Source organism: Oxyura jamaicensis, chromosome 8 (assembly GCF_011077185.1).
Source record: "Oxyura jamaicensis isolate SHBP4307 breed ruddy duck chromosome 8, BPBGC_Ojam_1.0, whole genome shotgun sequence".
Lineage (NCBI taxonomy): Eukaryota > Metazoa > Chordata > Aves > Anseriformes > Anatidae > Oxyura > Oxyura jamaicensis.
In genome coordinates, this window is record NC_048900.1 from 15,763,074 (window position 1) to 15,782,667 (window position 19,594).

General features: G+C 43.7%; 1 protein-coding gene across 1 annotated transcript in view; it reads right to left on the reverse strand.

The window, feature by feature from the left end:
- The window catches only part of LRRC8D (leucine rich repeat containing 8 VRAC subunit D), a 51,011-nt gene that overhangs the window by 30,030 nt on the left and 1,387 nt on the right, over positions 1-19,594 (reverse strand). Inside the window, exon 2 of the mRNA XM_035333931.1 lies at positions 10,704-10,843. The gene's annotated coding sequence lies outside the window, so the exon portion shown is untranslated. The remainder of the gene's footprint in view (positions 1-10,703; positions 10,844-19,594) is intronic.

The following is a 19,594-nucleotide window of genomic DNA, read 5'->3' on the forward strand; positions in this document are numbered from 1 at the left end:
GCCTTGAGAAGTGCAAGGTTCAGTTGCTGCACCCTGTGTATCTGACAAGATGCACGGTCATAAATACCAGCACCAGAAGGTTGTAGCTCCATGTCAGTGCCAAATATCTGATGGCCGTCTCCTTTTTAGAGGAGCATGGTGAGAAGACTATAGTCTAGACAGAACTGATGATTTAATTACAAAGGGGGACGCTCAGTTGAACTAGAAATGTGAAGCATTTCAGGTGAAAATTACGAATTATAGTGACAGCCCAAATTAAAAATATTACATTTTTTCATTTAGCATTTACAGTTATAATAAAGTAAACATGAAAAAAGATCAGAGAGGGTTTTTTTGTACATTGTTAGCAAACACACACCTTTGTCTATATTCACTAAGCACAAAACACATTCAATATAAAAAATGCCCAGAACAGGACATAGCAGGGTTTTAATTAATAAAAAGATAAAACTCAGTTTATTACCTCTTCGAGGATCAGAGTCACACGATGTGCCTCATATCAAAGATTTGCCCCAGGCAGAAGCACTCAGAGCGCATCAATTTACATCTTACAGGATATCAAAAGGATGCTGAAGCTGCTGCACCTTTCATGAATCAGTTTTGATCGACCCCTTGTTTTAGGCCCACTGCAGATGAAAAACTCAAGTAGAGATTATTTAAGCTAATTTAACTGAATTCAAAGGGCCAGTTTTGAGTCATCCTGTCAGGGTCACACTGCAGCCTGCTGAATTCCCCAGTTTTACCACTAATCCAGCATAAATGCATAAAGGTACCATGGCACTTGGGTATACTGTTAGACCCCCAGCTGAAACACAAACCTGTTGAAATATAAGGCCTTGACTGACACGTGCTTGTTGTGGAAAAGCAAATTAAATTGTATGCAATAGCACACAAGCACTGAAAAGGTGATGATGGCTGTTGAGGAAGCTCCTAGTACACCAGTGCAACCCAAAAAGGTTAAGAAACAAGTATAATAAACCTTCATAGTCGCACCCAAAATAATGGGAGTATTTGACTCCTTCAAGGTGCCATAACCTCCTAGGAACACTTCAAATTAATTTGACATTTATATATTTATAAATAATGTGAAAACAAAAGCACAGGGAAAGCAGCATTTACAGTTTAAGCAACAACATCAAAACAAGTATGTCCATAGCACTCAAATGCTAAAATACATGTGAGAATCTTTTGAGTGGCTGAAATCTAGGACACAGAGGAAAGGCCTTCTTGTTTTTAAATTAATTATTAATCAATCTTTTCAGCCATCAAATCCCTGCAATGACTCATCCACTTTCTTTACCAAAGTCTGAACTGTTACGAGAAGATAGCAATTCCACTTGAGCATTACCCTCCTGAGTGCAATTCTTAACCCTGCATATGAGAAAGGATTTTAATAGGTTCATTCCTCCCTCCCACAAAAAGATTATGTTCTCATTGACCCTGAAAAGAATATCAAAAAAAAAAAGGAAAAACAGTATTTAGAATTTTTACGTTAAGAGAAAGAAGATAAAGTCCACCTCAGTTACGAATAAGTGAAACCAGCATTCTTCTGGTGACGGAAGTACTTGAAGTAATGAGAAAATTCACATCACCAGAAATCCTCAATAAAAATGCCATTAAATAATCCAATGCTTTTACATTCATGAAGACAATTCCTCCTGTCTGTAGAAGAATTTAGCTTTATGGTAACATGACTTGAAAGGAGGTGCTTTTTAAGCTTATAGAATTAATAACTTGATCCTACACCCCACACCCATCTAAACCTCTTTTTCAGAGTCAGCAGCTTTATTGCATGAATTCAGCTGCAAGACTGGAGCTCAGTTGGAGATACCTACGTACAGAGCTTGCTCTTTTCCTGCGCTGAAGTTATATCAGAATGTTACAACACGTTTCAGTATCTCCCACACACGGAGGGTTTTTTTGCCAGCAATAACATGACAACGGCATCAAGGCTGAGAAAACATACCAGACAAATAGGGAATGAGAGGGTGGAATTTGCTGCAGGAACACCCAGACTGAAGTCCAGCAGCTCCGGAGGAAGGTGCTGCCTTCCTACTGGCCTGATGCCTTCCTATCAGTCCCACTTTCCAGTGGGAAATGTGAAACTCCTCCCAGGAAATTAAAAGCTTCCTATAGTTTCTCCCCTCTCCACAGACTCATGGCTACTATCAAGAAAAGTGATACCACTCCACCCTTTTTCCATAAGAATGGTTTCCATTTTTCCCTTCCACTATGTTCAGCCTTGTAGCCACAGTGGAATAGGAAGGAAAAAAATAGTAATAAAAAAAATCTCTGCTGGGTGCTCTTCCCTAGTCTCAAGTATAGTTTCCCTGGGAATATTTCCACTGGCAACCCACACTGCTGTCCTTAATTTCAATCACACAGAAGTAACGTGAAATTCAAATGACACTTGTCAGTTTTACAGCCACACAAGTTCTGCAATAACATCACTTAAAACAATCAGACCTTCTTCTTTTATCCTAGCAAAGCTATATAAAAAGAAATTTACAGGTAGCAGACCTGTTGGAAGAGTTTGATTTACACGTTTGTGCAACTATTTTCAGAAAAACTTTTGCTTAGAAAAAAAATAAGAAATGCTGACAGTGCTGCAGATTTTTGGCACCTTACCTCCTCCTAAGCTGCCACAAAAAAAAAAAAAAAAAAAAAAAAAAGATTGATCCAAGTACAAGGAAGCAAAAAAAAAAAAAATGTTACTATCATTCACAGGCAGGTACCTGATATGCCACAAAGTGTTACCAAGATGTGAGAATAAGTAATAAGTTTCAGTGATATTGAAAGTCAACAGTGGAATACGGTGGCATAATACAAGGTGCACTCCACACTGGAAATTGTAACTTGAAGGCTCAAGTTGTACAGAGCATGGCCTTCCCCCATTCTTTCCAGCTGCCCATTTTTCCCAGTCCCACCCTACCATGGTATCCCAGTAGAGCAGCTTGGAAAAATATACAAGCTGAACAAGTCAATTAATCTGAAACTCAAGAAAATCTCAATCATTGTGTAGGAAGAAACTGAAAGCAGGCCCATAGAAGTAAGACAGCATAACAATAACAGACTAAACACAATACACCCCCCCCCCCCAATGATTAAGAATCTTTTATTACCATCATCCTGTTACACAGCTACAGGGAAAGTGCCCCTGTAGCACAATTTGACAGAGGCACAACTAGAAAGCAATGAAACAACCAAACATTGCATTTGCTCTTGTCAGTTCAGGCTGAGTACAAGCCACGCACACAGGACAACACTCTACGCTAGAAGGAGGTTTTCTGACACCAGTGTGCTCAGGGAAGATCTAAATTGTGGTGGACTGGGGAATGGAAAAATGCAGAACCACATGAAAGAAAGGCAAACCCTGCTTACAAAACAGCAGTGAGTCAGCTCCTGAGGACTGGTCTATGACTGCTCTAAAAACAAGATGCACATTCCTGGTGTGATTTCCAGTTATACAGAATGAAAACAAGCCCTTCCCCTACACACGCTTTTAATTTGGTAGGTGATATTTCAAAAAGGTATCAAGAAACATCAGCAGCATTGTTTAACCTATTCAAACTTCAGAAAACGTTTCCAACAAGTGCTGATGTACACAGCCTTTTAACCCTGTGTGCATCAATCCACGTTCAATGCATCCAGTAAGCAGGAAACACTCATAGCCCTGGCGTCAGATCAATCAGAAACAACTTATCTTGGGGATACCTCCAACTGAAAAAGGTCATTGAGTTATTTTTAAGAGGCTCTCTTTCTAAAATGCCATGACCTCTTAGCCCGCCTAGTTCCGTCATCTTTGATCAGACCATCCAGAAAGCCAAGAATATGCCCCAAGGCCTTTTGTGACAAGCTGTGAAACTCAGCCTGATCTAATGCTGTAAGTAACACTAAGTTACATGGCTACTCCAAGCATTTAGTTGGAGAGCCCAACCCTGGCCTCACTGAAAAAGCAAAGACAGCTTTCAGGTTTTCCTAAGCCATCTCCCCTCCGATGAGTGCCCCTGGCTGCAAGCAGCTCTCCCATTGACCACGTTACAGCTCATGTTCTTGATGGGGGCTTTCTGGTCTTTTGCTTTCTTGTTGCTGTCCTTGTTTTCAGATGTTATTAGTGACTGGGGCTTTTCTCTGTATATTGACTACTTCTAAAAAGTTAATATATGCTCAAAGAATTACTGCAACACATGCAGAAAAACACAGGTCAGACAAGGCAGCTCTATCACCTTACTTTGCTGACACGCACTAAACCAAGGTGCTGGCCGCTGAATGCGATGTCAGCATACACCACAAGGAAGCAACTTGTCCAACCCCTCCCAAAAGAACAGAAACCTTTAAACTGGCTCATTTCAGGGATAGGACAAGAGGTTGTTTCAGGTGCTGTTTGTGCACACTGAATGCCTCTGCCAGGTGCTGCAGTTTATCATTACTAAACACTTATATTGCAGGAGTACTTAGAGGCCTCAAGTAGGTCAGGGCCTCAGCATGAAAGGCACGGAATATATACATAATACATGACAGCCTTTGCCTCATCGTATTTTTCTATATCAAGTGTTTGTCTCTTCCCACTAACAGCTATGTGAGCAACCCACACAAACAAGAGAAACTTGTGACTATGCAAAGAAACCACCAACCACAAATTCCACCAACTATGTACGTGTTATCCAACATACAAGAACGGTAAGTGCTATTCAATGTGCACAGAAGCAACTCTTCTTGTTAGGATATTACATGTGAGGGTCTAGAGAACAAGTCTTATGAGGAATGGCTGAGGGAGCTGGGGATGTTCAGCCCAGAGAAAAAGAGGCTCTACAATTACCTTAAAGGAGGCCATAGTGAGGTGAGGATTGGTCTCTTCTCCCAAGCACTACGCAATAAGACAAGAGGAAATGGCCTTAAGTTGTGTCAGGGGAGGTTCAGGTCAGTTATTAGGAAAAATTTATTCACTGAAACGGTTGTGAAGTACTGGAATGGGCTGCCCAGGAAGTGGTTGAATCACCATCCCTGGAGGTCTTCAAAGCATGTGTAGATGTAATGCTTAGTGACACGGTTTAGTGGTAGACTTGGCAGTGCTAGGTTAAAGGTTGGACCAGATGATCTTAGAGATCTTTTCAACCTAAATGATTTAGCTAAATGTCAAACCAAAGCATGCGTGGGGCTTTTAGTTCGGCGTAACTCCAGTAATTATAATAAAGACAGAAGAAGCAGTTGAAATAAGCTTTGCTAAATGCTTATGGATGAGAGCTGCAGTTCTCAGCTCCTCATCCCTGCTGATCTATGCATGCTGCTTTAGTGAAAGACACAGTTCCTCTATTGTTACTTTCAGATTGAACACTGGTTGAGACAGCAGTTGTGTGAAACCAAGAAATATGTATGTATTAAAGTTACAGGCGTGGTAGGGAGAAAAAACTACAAGCATAGTGCTAGAAACACATTTGCATATCTTAAATCAGTTGCATTGAACAGGAATGAACATACTATAAATCTCAGATGATGCTTAACAAGATGATAGAGCTCTGGGCAGCCTGATTATTTCACCAAGCTAACGGCCAGTCACTCCAGATTGTCTTGATCTAAATACTCATAGCAGAACAGCACAGTCCCCAGAGGTGGACCAATACATTACCCATGCTCTTTGCTACATGCAGCTGCCCCTATGGATGCCTCTCTGCTGCACCACCCACCCACCTCTGCCACCCCAAACACTCAGCCGCATCCTAGAGCGCTTCCCCGCAGCTGAAGAGCATGCAGGACCAGCAGCTCCAGCTGTAAACTACAGGCAGACCCTGAGCTGCAGTCCTTCTGCAACCAGCAATTTTGTTGTTGGTGTTTTTTTTTTTGAACATTCCAAACACAACATCATTAATAATCACTAAGTTCCTTACATAATTTGAACTAACCAGAAAAATGGGCATTGCAGGCAGCTCAGAGAAACATTTTACTTCAAAACGTGGCAGATTCAGTTTAGCAGCAGAAAATTACCTTTTTTTTTTCCCCACAGCTCTTGCAGAAGATAAGAGTTAAGGGAATGAGAAAGAGATTGATGCCTTACTGATCAAATCAATTCTAATTATGCAGAGAAAACTTTTCTATAGCTTCCAATTACACTGAGCAAGAACTACTTCATGAAATGCAAAGTCAGATAAGTAAGAAGTTTGGGAACTCAACAACAAAAGTCAGGTTTGTTATATTCAATCACCAGAGGCAGTAGAACGTTACAACTGCAAACATACTCTAGCATTTGAAATAATAAATAAAACTGAGAAATGTATTATTTATTTAAATGTAAAAAAAAAAAATCTAAAAGGACCTATAAAAAGCTGTGACAGAGTGACACAATATTACAACTAAACCACAGCAACACTGAAATAATTGGCCAAGGAGCTGTTTTCTTTTCCACTGCAAATCCCTCCCTCTCCCCTCATCTTTATTGTCTGAGGTGCCAGACAATAATGTCACCAACTTCTGACAGTATATCCTTTTCACCACCACCACGTGAAAGTACAACACTACTATACAAAATGTTAAGCAGATCTAGATAAAATCAAGTCTTGGAAAGGAAAACTTCACCCTTCCATTACAATCCCTACTACAGTCCTTAGTTGCTGGAAGCATTTCACTTCCCAGCAAGATTAAATCGGGTCTGGATGAGGACAGGCATACCTTACTCCTGATGGTCAGCCTCACTACACCAATTTCATGCTCTTGGAGCATGAAACCTCCAAGACAACAAACACACTGTGATGGTGCTGCCTTACTCAAGAAAGCATCGCCTACCTAAGACAAGGGACGAAGCTTGAGAGAGTGACAACAAGTTGAGGACCTCCTTCCACCTATCCAAAAAGTACCTCCTGAGATTCCAGTGGAGAATTCAGAGAAGGATAAACACTTCAAAACAACATCATATTGTGTCAAAACACATAGCTAAGATGACTGAAGTCTACTGAATTTGCTTTCTATCTAGTCGAATATAGATCTATGCAGATGAAAGCATTAAACATGACATTACTCCATTAAAGGTTTAAAGAACTGCTACGTTTTGACCTTCGTCACACACTCTATGCTACAGCAAGTTTGCTGACAAATATTCATACTCCACACCCTTTCCTCCTGGAGGTCCTGCAGTTGGTACGGCTGCCCACGGTGGGGCCAGGTCCAGACTCACAGAAGAACCAGCCAGCCAGAAGCGGCTCAGCTTGCAGCAGTCTGGCTGTGGGGACTGGCCTTGGTTGTCACTGATCAACAAGCCTTTTGTCTACTCAAAGAAGCAAAGCTAAAAACAGCGGAAAAAACACCAAAGTAAGGTTATTCTCCAGTTTCTGTGTCTAATGTTAGCACTGAAAATTCTGCATGACAAACGTAACTCTACCAGTAGGAAAGGAAAAAAAAAGAAAGATAACGTGACGTGGAAATAGCAGTCTTGGAGTGGTACATAGAGGTCCTTCTTATTGCAAAGCAGCAGTCGAAATAAAATCTGTGCTGAAAACTACGAAAAAGTTTTCTTCTGCTTTGAGACAACCTTGACAGTAACCCTGTTGCAAACGTAAAAGAGTTTACTGGTTTGGGGCAAATTTCAATTTAATTTACTCGTAAATTAACTGAATTCTAATTACTATGTCTGGTATTGAAAGAAATGCAGGCGCACACTCATTTGGGAAAAACATCCCTTGCTCTCCAGTCCCCTCACCACACGCTGCGCCCGGTTCCTCTGGTGAGGCAGTGCAGGACATGGGGCCAGCGTGCCGTGCTTCCTCCACCAGCCGCAGCCCCCTCAGGCTCACCTTGCATTGGGTTTATGTTCCAGTTGGCTCCAAAAGGGATCCACTGCTGGATAAAGCTGAGCCTACAGGCAACACTGGTTGCACCTCTGTGAGAGCGTACTAAGAAGGAAAAACCTGAGAACTAACTTTTTATCTTACACCACCCAGATGCACAACGTGCTGCAACACCTGTCAGCAGGACACAAGAAATTAAAGAAGAAAATAACCAAGCAAATCTTTGCCTTCCTCAGGTCCCTTTCATTCTAATTCTAGAAGGTCGGCACTGCTACTTGCTGCATGCACGTGGTACACAAATAGCTCATACAGACAAGCTCTTTTTAAAATTTATCAAAAGCACATCAGTGAAATGTAATTTAAAATAAATGAGCTGTGTTTGAGGATATCACTATTTCCCCTGGCACTTCATGAATTTGCAGCTGCCGAAATTCCTCTTAAAAAATTCAAAAGGGGTTTCTAGACATAAATTTTATATATATATACACACACACACATATATGCATACACATTTCACCCCAGTTACCAGACCAGAACACTTACACAGTAAAGCCCCTAGCCACACTTTAACACGTTGCTGATTTTGCTGTATCAACCAAGAATCCGTCTTCTCTTTTGCCAGCAAAAACTTACTGTTGAAACCTTTCTAGTGGCTGCAAATTTCCTTCTGCCTGCACAAACTGTTCCTTTCATAGCACCTGGTTTAAGCAACACCAGCAGAAAAATCCCTCTCACTGCTGTAGGGGCATCTCAGGAGGAAGTGGTGAGACAGGGTAAAGAAAGCTTGCATGTGGGAGGGGTGAAGGAAAAGGAGAGCATTGCATCAGCACCACTTACATCCACAGAAAAAGGGAGGAAGTGGTAACTGCCATCACACCAGGTTTGTGCCAGTAGAAACTAAACTGCAAAGTCAAAATCCTACCACAAGAAGTAACAGCAACAGAAGTCTGCACACAGGTCAGAATCACCAGCTTTATTTTGACATGGTGTCCATTTGGGTTTGATTTCATTTTGGTTTCTATTTGGACTTTTGTCATACTTTGTGTATAACGTGTAATCTTCCCAAATTAAGAGATAGCCTGAAAACATACATGTAAGCTATTCCATTATGTCAAGTGGATACCAATCGTATTCCACATTTCCCCCAGCAGATGATTAAGTGTCATTTCCGTTAACTGTTTCACTGCTGATAAGATAAATATTAACATTTGTGTGCTAAAACCTATCTCACAACTCCAAGTCACCTGTAAAAGCCTCCTATGGGTAAATCCATCCATATATTTCTCCATCCAGGAGTAAAGAATGTCTCATCTTCACTCTTCCTAATGAGCAATGCAGCCTCATTCTGGCTACATGAGAAGTACTCAAAATTGAGTAGACAACTATTGGTTAAGAAACAACAAAAAAGCTTTAGATGGGTTAAGGAGAGTCATAAAGACAGCCTGTCTGCATTTCTACTCAAATATAAATCTCTGTATTCCCCTCCCTCCCTTTTTTTTAAACCCAGATCTGCTGCAGGTTATGCAGCCTGCCACATCACATCAATGCAGAAGCCAGTACGGCCTGGCTGCAGAATTTAGGTCAGCCTGTCTGTGGAGCACATGAGGTCTTGCACATAGCCATACATTTTCTAGTAATGCTTCAATAATCCCTCTTCATCCTGCTATGCAGCTATTTCAACAGTCGCTACTAGCTTCCCTCTAACTCCCTGACAAAGACTCTCCACAGGAGGGATGTTTGCAGGCAAATGAGCCACTATCTCTTCTTCCTGTGAAGCAGGAAGCCAGTTGTTGAATCAAATAAATGCTGATTATTTTTTTTTTTCCCAGGGCAAAATAGTGAAGGCTATGCTAGAAAAAAGACATCCCTTTTTCTAACTACAGAAGGAAAGATAAAATCGGATTGAGCTGTAAATTATCCCCAAATCATTAATATGTTTCATAATAGATCGTCTAAACAAAAACCCACTTTTTTCCACCTGGGTCAATAAATAAAAGCATCAAAATGTGACTGGAAAAAATTCAGACAACCTAAGGGACAGATGCTGATATTCCTGGAGACAAAGTATCAGTCGAGGTGAAAAATACTGAGTGTCTCCAAAGAGACTTCCCTCCAGAAGTAAACTGTGGGCTGCTGTCATCCCAAGCACTGGATGAACACACATAGTGGTAAATTCTTAAGGATTTTTTAAGATGCATAGAAAGGATGCACAAGTCTTTTCAGAACATGGTCCTCAGAGCAGGAGTTACACATCAGCTGAGAAGTACAGTTATGTAAGGAAAAAATTCTAATACAATAAAGCAAAACCTTGAACTTCTCTGACTGTCTTCATCTAAGATGAGCCTAACAACCAAAGATGTGCATACAAGAATGAGTATCAGTTTCCAGGAACAGTTATAGGAATCCCAGCAAATAACACAGTTCGCAAGCTGACAGTTGGTTTTGTCCTAAAATTCACCAGTCTGCTACCTATCTGTACCGTGTAACGTGCTTCTTGAAAGCTGGCACTTCGGACTCCCAGTAAGAACAAAGAAAAATATCTGTCCTTCGAGACATCAAATTGCTCTTCAACACTCAAACATTCATTAAGAGTATTTTTAGCCAATTCTTTCCAACCCACGTGGAGCCTGGGTACTGGCAAGCACGGAGCTGTATCAAACACTGAATGTCTAAACCAAATACCCCAAAAAACACAAGAGCTGCATGCATTTATGTTCACCTCAGATCTAGCACAGAATAGTAGCTTACAGCACACACCCACTCTGGGCACATAGAGGATGGAGATGTCATTCCTGGACCACATGCACGTCATGCATGCCCACAACACTTCTTAAGAAACAGTTTTATTTTTGTTTTTCTAAATCAACAGTCATTCACAATTCCACGTTACTCAGCACCAGAGGACTCATCCCGCTCCCGACTCAGTACCTGATCAGGCTGTGCTTCTCCTCCTTCCTCCTCTGGCTGCAGCTGGGCTGAGCTCTGGCTCCAGGAGGCTCCGGTGACGGGAACACCAAGCCAGGTGCCGGCGGTCACTGTCTCATTTTGGTAAGTGCCTTGGACACTTCCTGTGTAAAAACAAACTGCTGTGAATCAAAGCAGCCGAGTGAAGTATTGGCACTTGTGGGGGTGTCAGAGAAACGCCGCTCTGCGACACGGAAGCAGAGTTAGTCATCCTCTTACCACCAGCGCCTGGTCTCTGGGGGAAGGCTGAGCACACCCTTATTTTAATAATTTCAGAAATACCCTAAACGAGTTGTCTTAAAGAGCCAAGATCCCTCAAACTAGCAACATGCCACTTCCCCAGTATTTTATTAAACGCATGAGCTCCCCCACCATGCTCGACCAAGCGCACTGCTATTTCCACGCTGCCCCCTCTACAACGCCGTAGGAGCCAGCCCAGACCAGTTACACGCCGATCCCACCCAGACCGCTGCCTTACGGCCGCGTGCTGGGCAAGCAACCCACAGGCTGCCTGGAAACCTCACGCCCGTATCCCTGGGACAATAAAACGGAGAAGAAATGGGGCTCTCCCCCGGCCGGGGCCCTGCACGCCTCCCCTTGCCTCCAGCCAGCCAGGCAGAGCTCAGCCCGCAGATGGAAAGCAGCAGCTCAGCAAAGCCAAGAGCCACGTGCCGACAGGTTACTCACGAGTATTTATTTTAGTTCACTGCTTATGAAGTATGCCTCGTTATAAATCAAGTATTTTACAGTAATTGCCTCTCATCAACAAACACCGAGTGAGCCGCTGGGTGTGCTGATGCCGCTGCAGAGCCCAAACCCCGGCATGGCCGCGGCTCCCCCCGCTGCCCCCAGCAAGGCCCACCACCACGTGCCTGCCGCCTCCGCAGCGGGGAGACCGGGGCCAGCAGATGGGGAAGGCGCTGCCGAACACGCAAACAAGAAGTACATCTTAAAGTAAAGGGGTTTTTCTTTTTCCTCCTTAAGAAGGGTCAGGGGATTGCAAAGCAGTGGTCAAGAGGTCTCTTGAGAGCGCTCAATCACTTTGCAGGCCACAGCACTGAAATCAGAGGCTTCAGAGCCTGCTTGTTGCCTTTAAATGCATGGGGAGGAAAAAAAGCCCCGACTGGGTATTTTACAAAGGTCTGCTGTGAGCAGGTTTCAGGAGAGACCTTTGGAGCATACTTGAGCCCTGACAGAAAACGCTCCAATAGCCGCAGGGCCGTTCACCTTGGCTGTTTCTGTAACCTTCCCTTGCGAGGTCAGAGAGCCGCACAAGGGCTGGGGCAGGGTTTGCCGTACCTCAGCCTCTCCCCTGCAGCCATCCCAAAGTCAACAACCAGCGCTTGAGAACAGAAGGCGAAGGCAGCTCCCGCTGCCAAAGCAAGAGGGATGATTTTTTTTTTTTTTTTTTTGGAAAATGCATCAGCCTTTAAAGAGGTGTCAGGAGAGACCGAACACCACCACCACACTGGTGGGGCATGGAAGGAAAGGACAGCTTGTCTTCAAGGGCACTATCTCAGTCTGAAAGCCTGCTGAGTTCCACCACCACCCTCCCCTTGCCAGGGCAGACTGAGCACAGGAACTGGGACATACCTGGAAGAGAGTCTGAGGGAAACAAACGATAAAATAAAGCACTCAAGAATACAATTTTCATTAAAAAATAATAATACTGAAGTCGAAATTTTCATATAAATCATATCAGTGTGTAAGGAAATGCCTGTGCTGAGACAAGGCCAGCAAAGGAATTTTCCCTGCAGTCCTTGCACAGAAATTCCCCTGGATTCTGTTCCAAGCCCCGTTTAAAGAATTCTTCCAGTGGCTCCCCCCTCTCATTTTTGAGGTGACAACTTCAATTTACTAAAACAAAGCAACGTCCTATTTACAGGAACCTCTGCTCCAATACAAGATTACACACCCACTCTTCTACAGCACCAGCACGTGGGATAGCTGGCGTGAAGGAGGTTAAATAGGGAGCACATGTACCATTTCTATAACCTCATCTCTTCTCCAGCTCTTGCTTCCTCTAGTCTTGCTGTGCTTTCAGGCTGCTCAGCACAGAGAAAGCCTTACACCCTACGTACACTGGGGTGATGGCATCAGGCCAGGCACTTGGCACATCTGGCAAAACACATGCAACCTCCAAATGCCACATCCTGAATGTCGTAGCCTACGTGTGGCTGCCTTCGTCTGTGCAGCCACTCAAATCAAACATTTTTTTCACTACTAAAAACACTATTTCTGTTGCAATTAGCATGGAAACAATCATTGCTAACAGAATGAAATAAAGAAATCCGATGACATTTGCAGAGCAAATTATTGTGAGTTCTGTAAAAAGACGAAAATGCAGAGAAATCACAGTATTTTACGGAAGAAGTAGAGATCTTCGGGGGGAGGGGGGGGAACGGGACGGGACACACGACTCAGTTAATAAAATAACTATAAATGAAGCAGTTTTGCTCATCAAGAGGTTTAGTTTTAGCACAGCCAAGTAATTCTCAGTTCCACACACATACATCTCCAAGGGCCCAACCAGCCGCCGACATTTGACAATCGCTTTGGTTAAAATGCCATCTTCCTCCCTCATTGCTGCATGAGAAAGACAAACAACAAACCGACACACAAGAAAAATGTCATGCTACCAAGAGAGAAGAAAACCCCCAAGCCAGCACAGAAACCTACTACAGAAGTATTGTCAGAAGCAGCATGCGACCTAACCAGATAAATACCAGATTTTGCTGCTATCTCCGAGCGAGGTTTCACAATCGGCTCCAGCTGACTGGAGGCCACCCGGGAGCTTCAAAGGCCCCAGCCCTGTCCCCAGCTGCGTGGGAGAAGCAGACAGGAGGGCAAAGCGGGTCTGTCCCAGCCAGGCCTGGAACCACCTCGCCTCTGGAAGACGCCTTGGGCACTGCTCCCACTCCACGGAGCCGCGGGGGCCTGATGGTGCTCCCCACAGGCAGGATGTCCCGGTGCTGCCGGCAACCCGTTCTCTGGCCCACAGGCAGCAGGAGCAGGAGCTGCTGGTGGTAGCTCTGCTACTATATTCTTTACCAGACAGCAAGCCAAATTCAGGATCGCACAAGCTCAGGCAGCAAGCAGGTAAACAAACGGAGACTGAAGAAGCCCCCAGTGGAGGGGGTGACGGTGGCAGCTACCACCCACAGAGGAGGGAGCGGAGGAGCAGCACTGCGGCCTCACCCGCGCAGACAGCTCTGCAGGTGCAAGGCCAGGCTCTTCCCAGCCCAACCTGGAAGCCTAGAGGTGCCCGTTACATTTGCTGTAATAGATGCCTAGGACCACACATGGGTCTGTATCACTTCACAAGGTGCTTCCAAACTGGTTTTCACCCAGGAGAAGCTGGCAATGAGGACAGGGAGCATGCACACCCTGCGTCTGGAGAGGAGACCACCCTCATCACACCAGCCGATGGGCGCACTTACTGAGCACAGAACAGCATGTGCCATCTAATGCGTTAAAATCTAATTTTATATTTACTCATACTTTTCTCAACAATCCTGTTACCTCCTTGCCTTTGCCATGATGTTACTCCTTTCTTTTGTATTTTTTGCATGCCTCTTTATCGGTTTTATTTCATGGCTTCACTGTACACATTACCATTTTTGTTCCTCTGCAAGACTTGCTCAGCTATTTCTTTAAACTGACTGATGTTAATAAGGACCCTCATAACTTTACCTTTCAATTTAGGTACATCTTAAATCAAATTACACTAAAAACAAATACCAAATCTAACAATGAATTTTAACCACTGGAAATAGAGTCTTGTCCAAATCGCTGCATTTTTCATGTTCATTTTTCATCAGTACGCTTCTGCCTCATTCTCAGTTTACTCTTGTTTCCAAGAGCTGTTCTTCCATTATTCTTATTAGACATAGACACCCTCCTGCCTGCTTCCCACTGGGGGACTCGCCCTGAGCACGCTTGGCTCTGCAGCACAAGGAGCCCCGTGTCTGCTCCACTTCCTTGTTCCAAGGGCCAATGGATTTGTTGTCAGAGGGATAGGAAAGGTGGGGAGCAAAACTTTCAGCTGCCTTCCTCTTCCCTCTGCTAACAATGCCAACAAGGTAAAACAGTGAAGAAATTTAGTACTGATTATAAAACAGCAAACGTTACTTAAAAAAAGAGTCATATGCATAAAAAGCGTCATGTCCCTTTTGTCAGTTCTTCTAGGCTGAGGCAGTTTAGGCTTTATTTCTTAATTTAATTAGACAGAAATCAAGCACATGGAAGTTTTTGGATGGCAGCCACTGAGAGAAGCTCTGTATGTAGATTTGTGAGTTTGTATTTTTAAACACCAGTCAGATTAAGTGTGAAGTCTGGTTCCTCTGTGCATCTTTGATGAGGGCAATTGCTAATACACGCGGAAGGGGTCGGTAACCGTATCGGAGCTGGGGAACAGAGCAGGACAGCGCGCTGCCTTTCACACTTCTTATTCAAGTTTTCATGCAGTGACCACCAGATTCTCGTTCCCATCCTCCCTTTCCATGATCTGTACACAGAGCACCAGGTACAGATATGCAGGATGGACTTTTCAAAATCATTCACCAACATTTGCATTAGTTTAGTGCACAAATTTCTACTGAACATTCAGAACGACACAATCTTGAGAACGTGTTCCTCTGAAGACTGCAAAGGCAACAAAATGTCTATTACATAATACTTCTGTATAAAATATTAATATTCACAGAGGGAGCTTTTGAACTGAAAGGTTATTTTCTATGATTAGCAAATCACTGTTGTATAAGCCTGTTTTTTTTTTTTTAATCACTGTATTTAAGACAGACAATCCATACTTTCTGTTGACAAAAGATGACAAAATCAACTTTGTAGGTACACATATCAAGGTACACAAAAGACCTCCTTGGTGCTACCAGCCTGTCTTAAGTACTGCAAGGTTACAGAACCACCTCTGTCCCTAGCACACAGCTCTCACAAGCCCACACCAGGGTTATTGCAGTGTTCTTCATACAGGATCTCACACCAACTGGAAGGGTAAAAGTTCCCTTTCTTTCCTATCCTGTGATGGCTGAGAAACAGATTATTCATACACCATATTTATATACATACCACATGCATTTGTTTTCTCCTTAATGCTATAATCGGAAGCTGGGAAAAATCACTGCAGCAAGAATGAAGTTTGTCAAATGAAGTCCACCCAAAAACAAACAAACAAACAAACAAACAAACCACTGCTTTTAGCAGGCATCTGCGGCATCAGCCAGGCCTGAGAACACCAAAGGTGCGGCAGTCCTGTCTTCTGCAGAACTCAAGGGCAATCAAGAACACCTTTTATAGAGAAACTTATCTCAGTGCTAACTTGTAAAGAATGAAGTCCAAGGGAAAAGAAAAAAAAAAAAAGTATCTTGGCTGGGGCTTTGCAGCCATTTGGTTGCATGGGGGTGGGTAAGAGCCTGCCCTGCTGCTTCGTTGGAAAGGCTACGAAGAGCTTCCACATTTGTGCTTTTTCCTTTCTGCATCTATCTCCACTGAATGGAATAGGGAAGGGGTCCAGCAGATGCTTGGGGACACAGTCTGCTGCAGGTCTCCTCATACTCACCAGCTCCATGGGAGTTCAGGTAAGACATGTAACACAGCATTTAGGCAGCCCCCAGCCTTATCCTCAACAGAGGGAAAAACTGGGAGACATGACCCAGACAGAAAAATCCTGAGCAAGAGAAGAGTGGGGAATTTATAATTAAGGCTGTTTAAAACCCTGGTTTGGGAAGCGTGCAGCTTTTTCAAATTTAAATGCTTCGCAATCAGTTCAAAGAGACATTTGACAACAACAGGTAGCAGTAACATTTCGTTATCTGTTACGCCTGCCCCTTGGGTCTGGGAAATCTTCCACCGCAGCTTCCTGGCCTTCAGGGGAGACCTCTGTAAGGCAGAACAGCTGAAATGCACAACTTTTAACAGAGACCACATAGGGAAAGTGTTCGTTCTTAACACTACGAAGGAGCGAGACAGGTCACAAGAACCTGACCATTTCCTCTGCTGATCACACAACACAAAACGCAGGACCACAGGGAATAAGGGTGACTGCTATCCTCACTCACTGCTGGATGCCATATGCTCTCAGCCTTGTTATTTTTTCTGCTTCTTCATCAGAGCTACCATCACAAAAAAGGGGTCTCAGAAGAGAAAAACATCTGAGCAACAAATACCTTTCCTCCTCCCCTATGATTGTTTCTGAAATCTTGAGCATCACTACTTCAGCCTTAGAGCAAACCACTTCTGAGGAAAGTGGCTCGAGTGGAAAGAAGGAAAATTGTAGGTAGCAACAGTTCTGAGACTACACAAACAACAGGTTTTCACAGCCTAGATTGTACATGAAAAGGAGGAAGAAAAGGGGAGGTATTTCTTTTAGAGAAGTGCCAACAAACAGGTCCTTGGTGCAGCCGTGCTCTCTTCCCATACCACTGCTTTCCTTCAAGTGTGGGCAAAAGAAGCGTTCTGCTGGCTGAGTCCAAGTAAACAAGCTTCCTCCTTGCAAGGATGCTTCCCTCACCACCTGGGGAGCTGCTACACGATGGCATTTGAGTTGTCTTCTCTACCTGCCTCCTGGAGGAGGCCAGCAACCCACTCTTCCAAGACTGAAAGAGCACAGATGAAAAGAATACAGAAATAACTGAAAAGAACCTCAATTCTTTTAATTAAAGAAACTTGTGTTGAGAGAAAGATTGAAGCGGTGTCAGTTAAAATTAATGATGTGGAAATTAGTATTACTGATGGTATTAGAAAGCGCCAACTTGACTTGTGACACACTTTGCTTTTTAACATGCCAAACCCCAAGATGATTCTCAACAAGTCAAACACTAGAAATGCTGGCTTTGTTCTTTCCTAAATTTGTTTGGAATCTCTGAGGGGAAAAATTGTTTGGCAAGCAATCAGTACCTATTCTTTGTTATATGGTTAAAAGAAAATTGCACAAAATTTGCTTAGACCAAAAGATCGTGAGCCAAACCCAACCCCAACACAGGCAAGTCAAACTTGGAAAAAATGTGGCTCAAAGTGTTCTCCAGGTAAGAGGTGTGGAACTGCTTTAAAACAATACATACAGTTGGCTTTTAGGAATATAATGCTGGAAGCTGCTAGAAAACCATATTTCACAAACATCCTCCTCTGTATTTCAGCTCTTTTCTGGCAAAGACTTAAAGGTACAGGCCCACAGCAGCTCAACATCACAGCCAAGAATAAATACTTGCAGAATCAAGCACCTCTGCTGTGGCCCCAGAGAGCCTTTTGCATGCATGCATGCTCATGAGACCATACACGTGCAGAAAATTAGTCATATGCACAAGTCTTTGCATGGTGAAGTCCACAGGCTTTTCACTGCTTGTTAGAAAAAAAAAATACTTAAAATGTCAGTTATGCAAAAGTACGGACAACTCTTTATCTAAATGCAAAGCTTCTGGGGAAAATTATTTCAATTTTTCTTAAAATATCAATAGCGTTTTTTTTTTTTGCCACATTATAATCTCTCCACAGCCAAAAAAAAAAAAAAAGGAGAACTAGTGCAGTCTAGTTTCAATGCTGACAAAAAAAAAAAAGGAGAAATTTAAACAGCAGGAAGTTAAACTGTTTTATTCTTTCTACTTTACATACTAACATTTGAACATCAGGTAAATACTGCTCGTTATCTGTTATGAATATTTAGGAATCCACAGTATTTTTATGAATTCACTGGAAGATAGATTGTTCTTTTGAAAATATTAAAAAAAAAACAAACCTTTCAAGTTCACTGCTCGGCAAAAGCAGCACTAACTACGTGGAACTCCTCTCTGTCTGCCTCCGGTTAAGAAAATAGCTTACTGGCTTTCCCCATGACAGCATTTGTGACTCAAGCTACTCTTCAGTAAAACAGCCATCACCAGCCCCACTGATAAAAAGGTTTAAGCCTCTGGACACTAATTAACCCTTCATGATCAGCCAGTTTCAACGCATTTGTCAGTTCCCCCGCCAACCCTCTATCGGAGGTGCGGGAAGCCAAGGCGCCGAGTCAGCACTCTGCCTCCGGAGGTCCCGGGGCAGCCGTCAGCAAGCAGCGGGAGGAACTGGCAGCATGCGGGGCAAAAAGCCTCAGCCAGTAACACAGGACCTGATTCAAAATCCATTTAAGCCCACTGGCTTCGAACGGGACCTTCACACACTGCACGAAGGAATGGGAAGACCTGGGGAAGTGAGAACTGGCTTTGAGGCAGGAAGCCTCAGGGCAGTCACTTCTCACAGAGCTGCACCAAGCCACAGCACACATGGTCGCAAGTGCTTCTGACCACAGGAACGCGTGTACCATTTTCTCCCGTGGCATTTATTTTCCTATCATTCTGTCGCCGACAGGACCTATTGCAATGTATCTCCAACATCATTTGCTTTTTCCTCACTCTCCAGGCGTGCTGGCAGAAAAGATGCCCACGCACAGGACGTACAGCCGTGGTATCTCCACGGCACTCCCTGCCTCCTGGTACAGGAGAGAGGGAGGCTTTTCTGAGGTGACAGAACGCAGGGCTGAGAAAGAGCTGGAACTCAGGAACTGCATTTCACACGTTCAGGTGCATTAGTGCAACGCACGCTAGTTAATCTTCACAGAAAGCATTTAAGTGCTTTCACCCTCCTTGCAGGGCTATCACACCGGCTTGCTCCTATTACTAATTACCTCCCGTGACAGCAGCTCACAGACTTCCTCGGCTGCTGGTGCTGCTGCTCCAGAATGCCTTCCCCAGGTCTGAACACGCCGCACGGATTGCCTGCCGTCCCCCCAGCGATGCCAGGACTGGTGTGGGTATCTGCTGTGCACATCTGCATCTCACAGCGCTAATTGCTGCTTGGTGCGGCTCCCT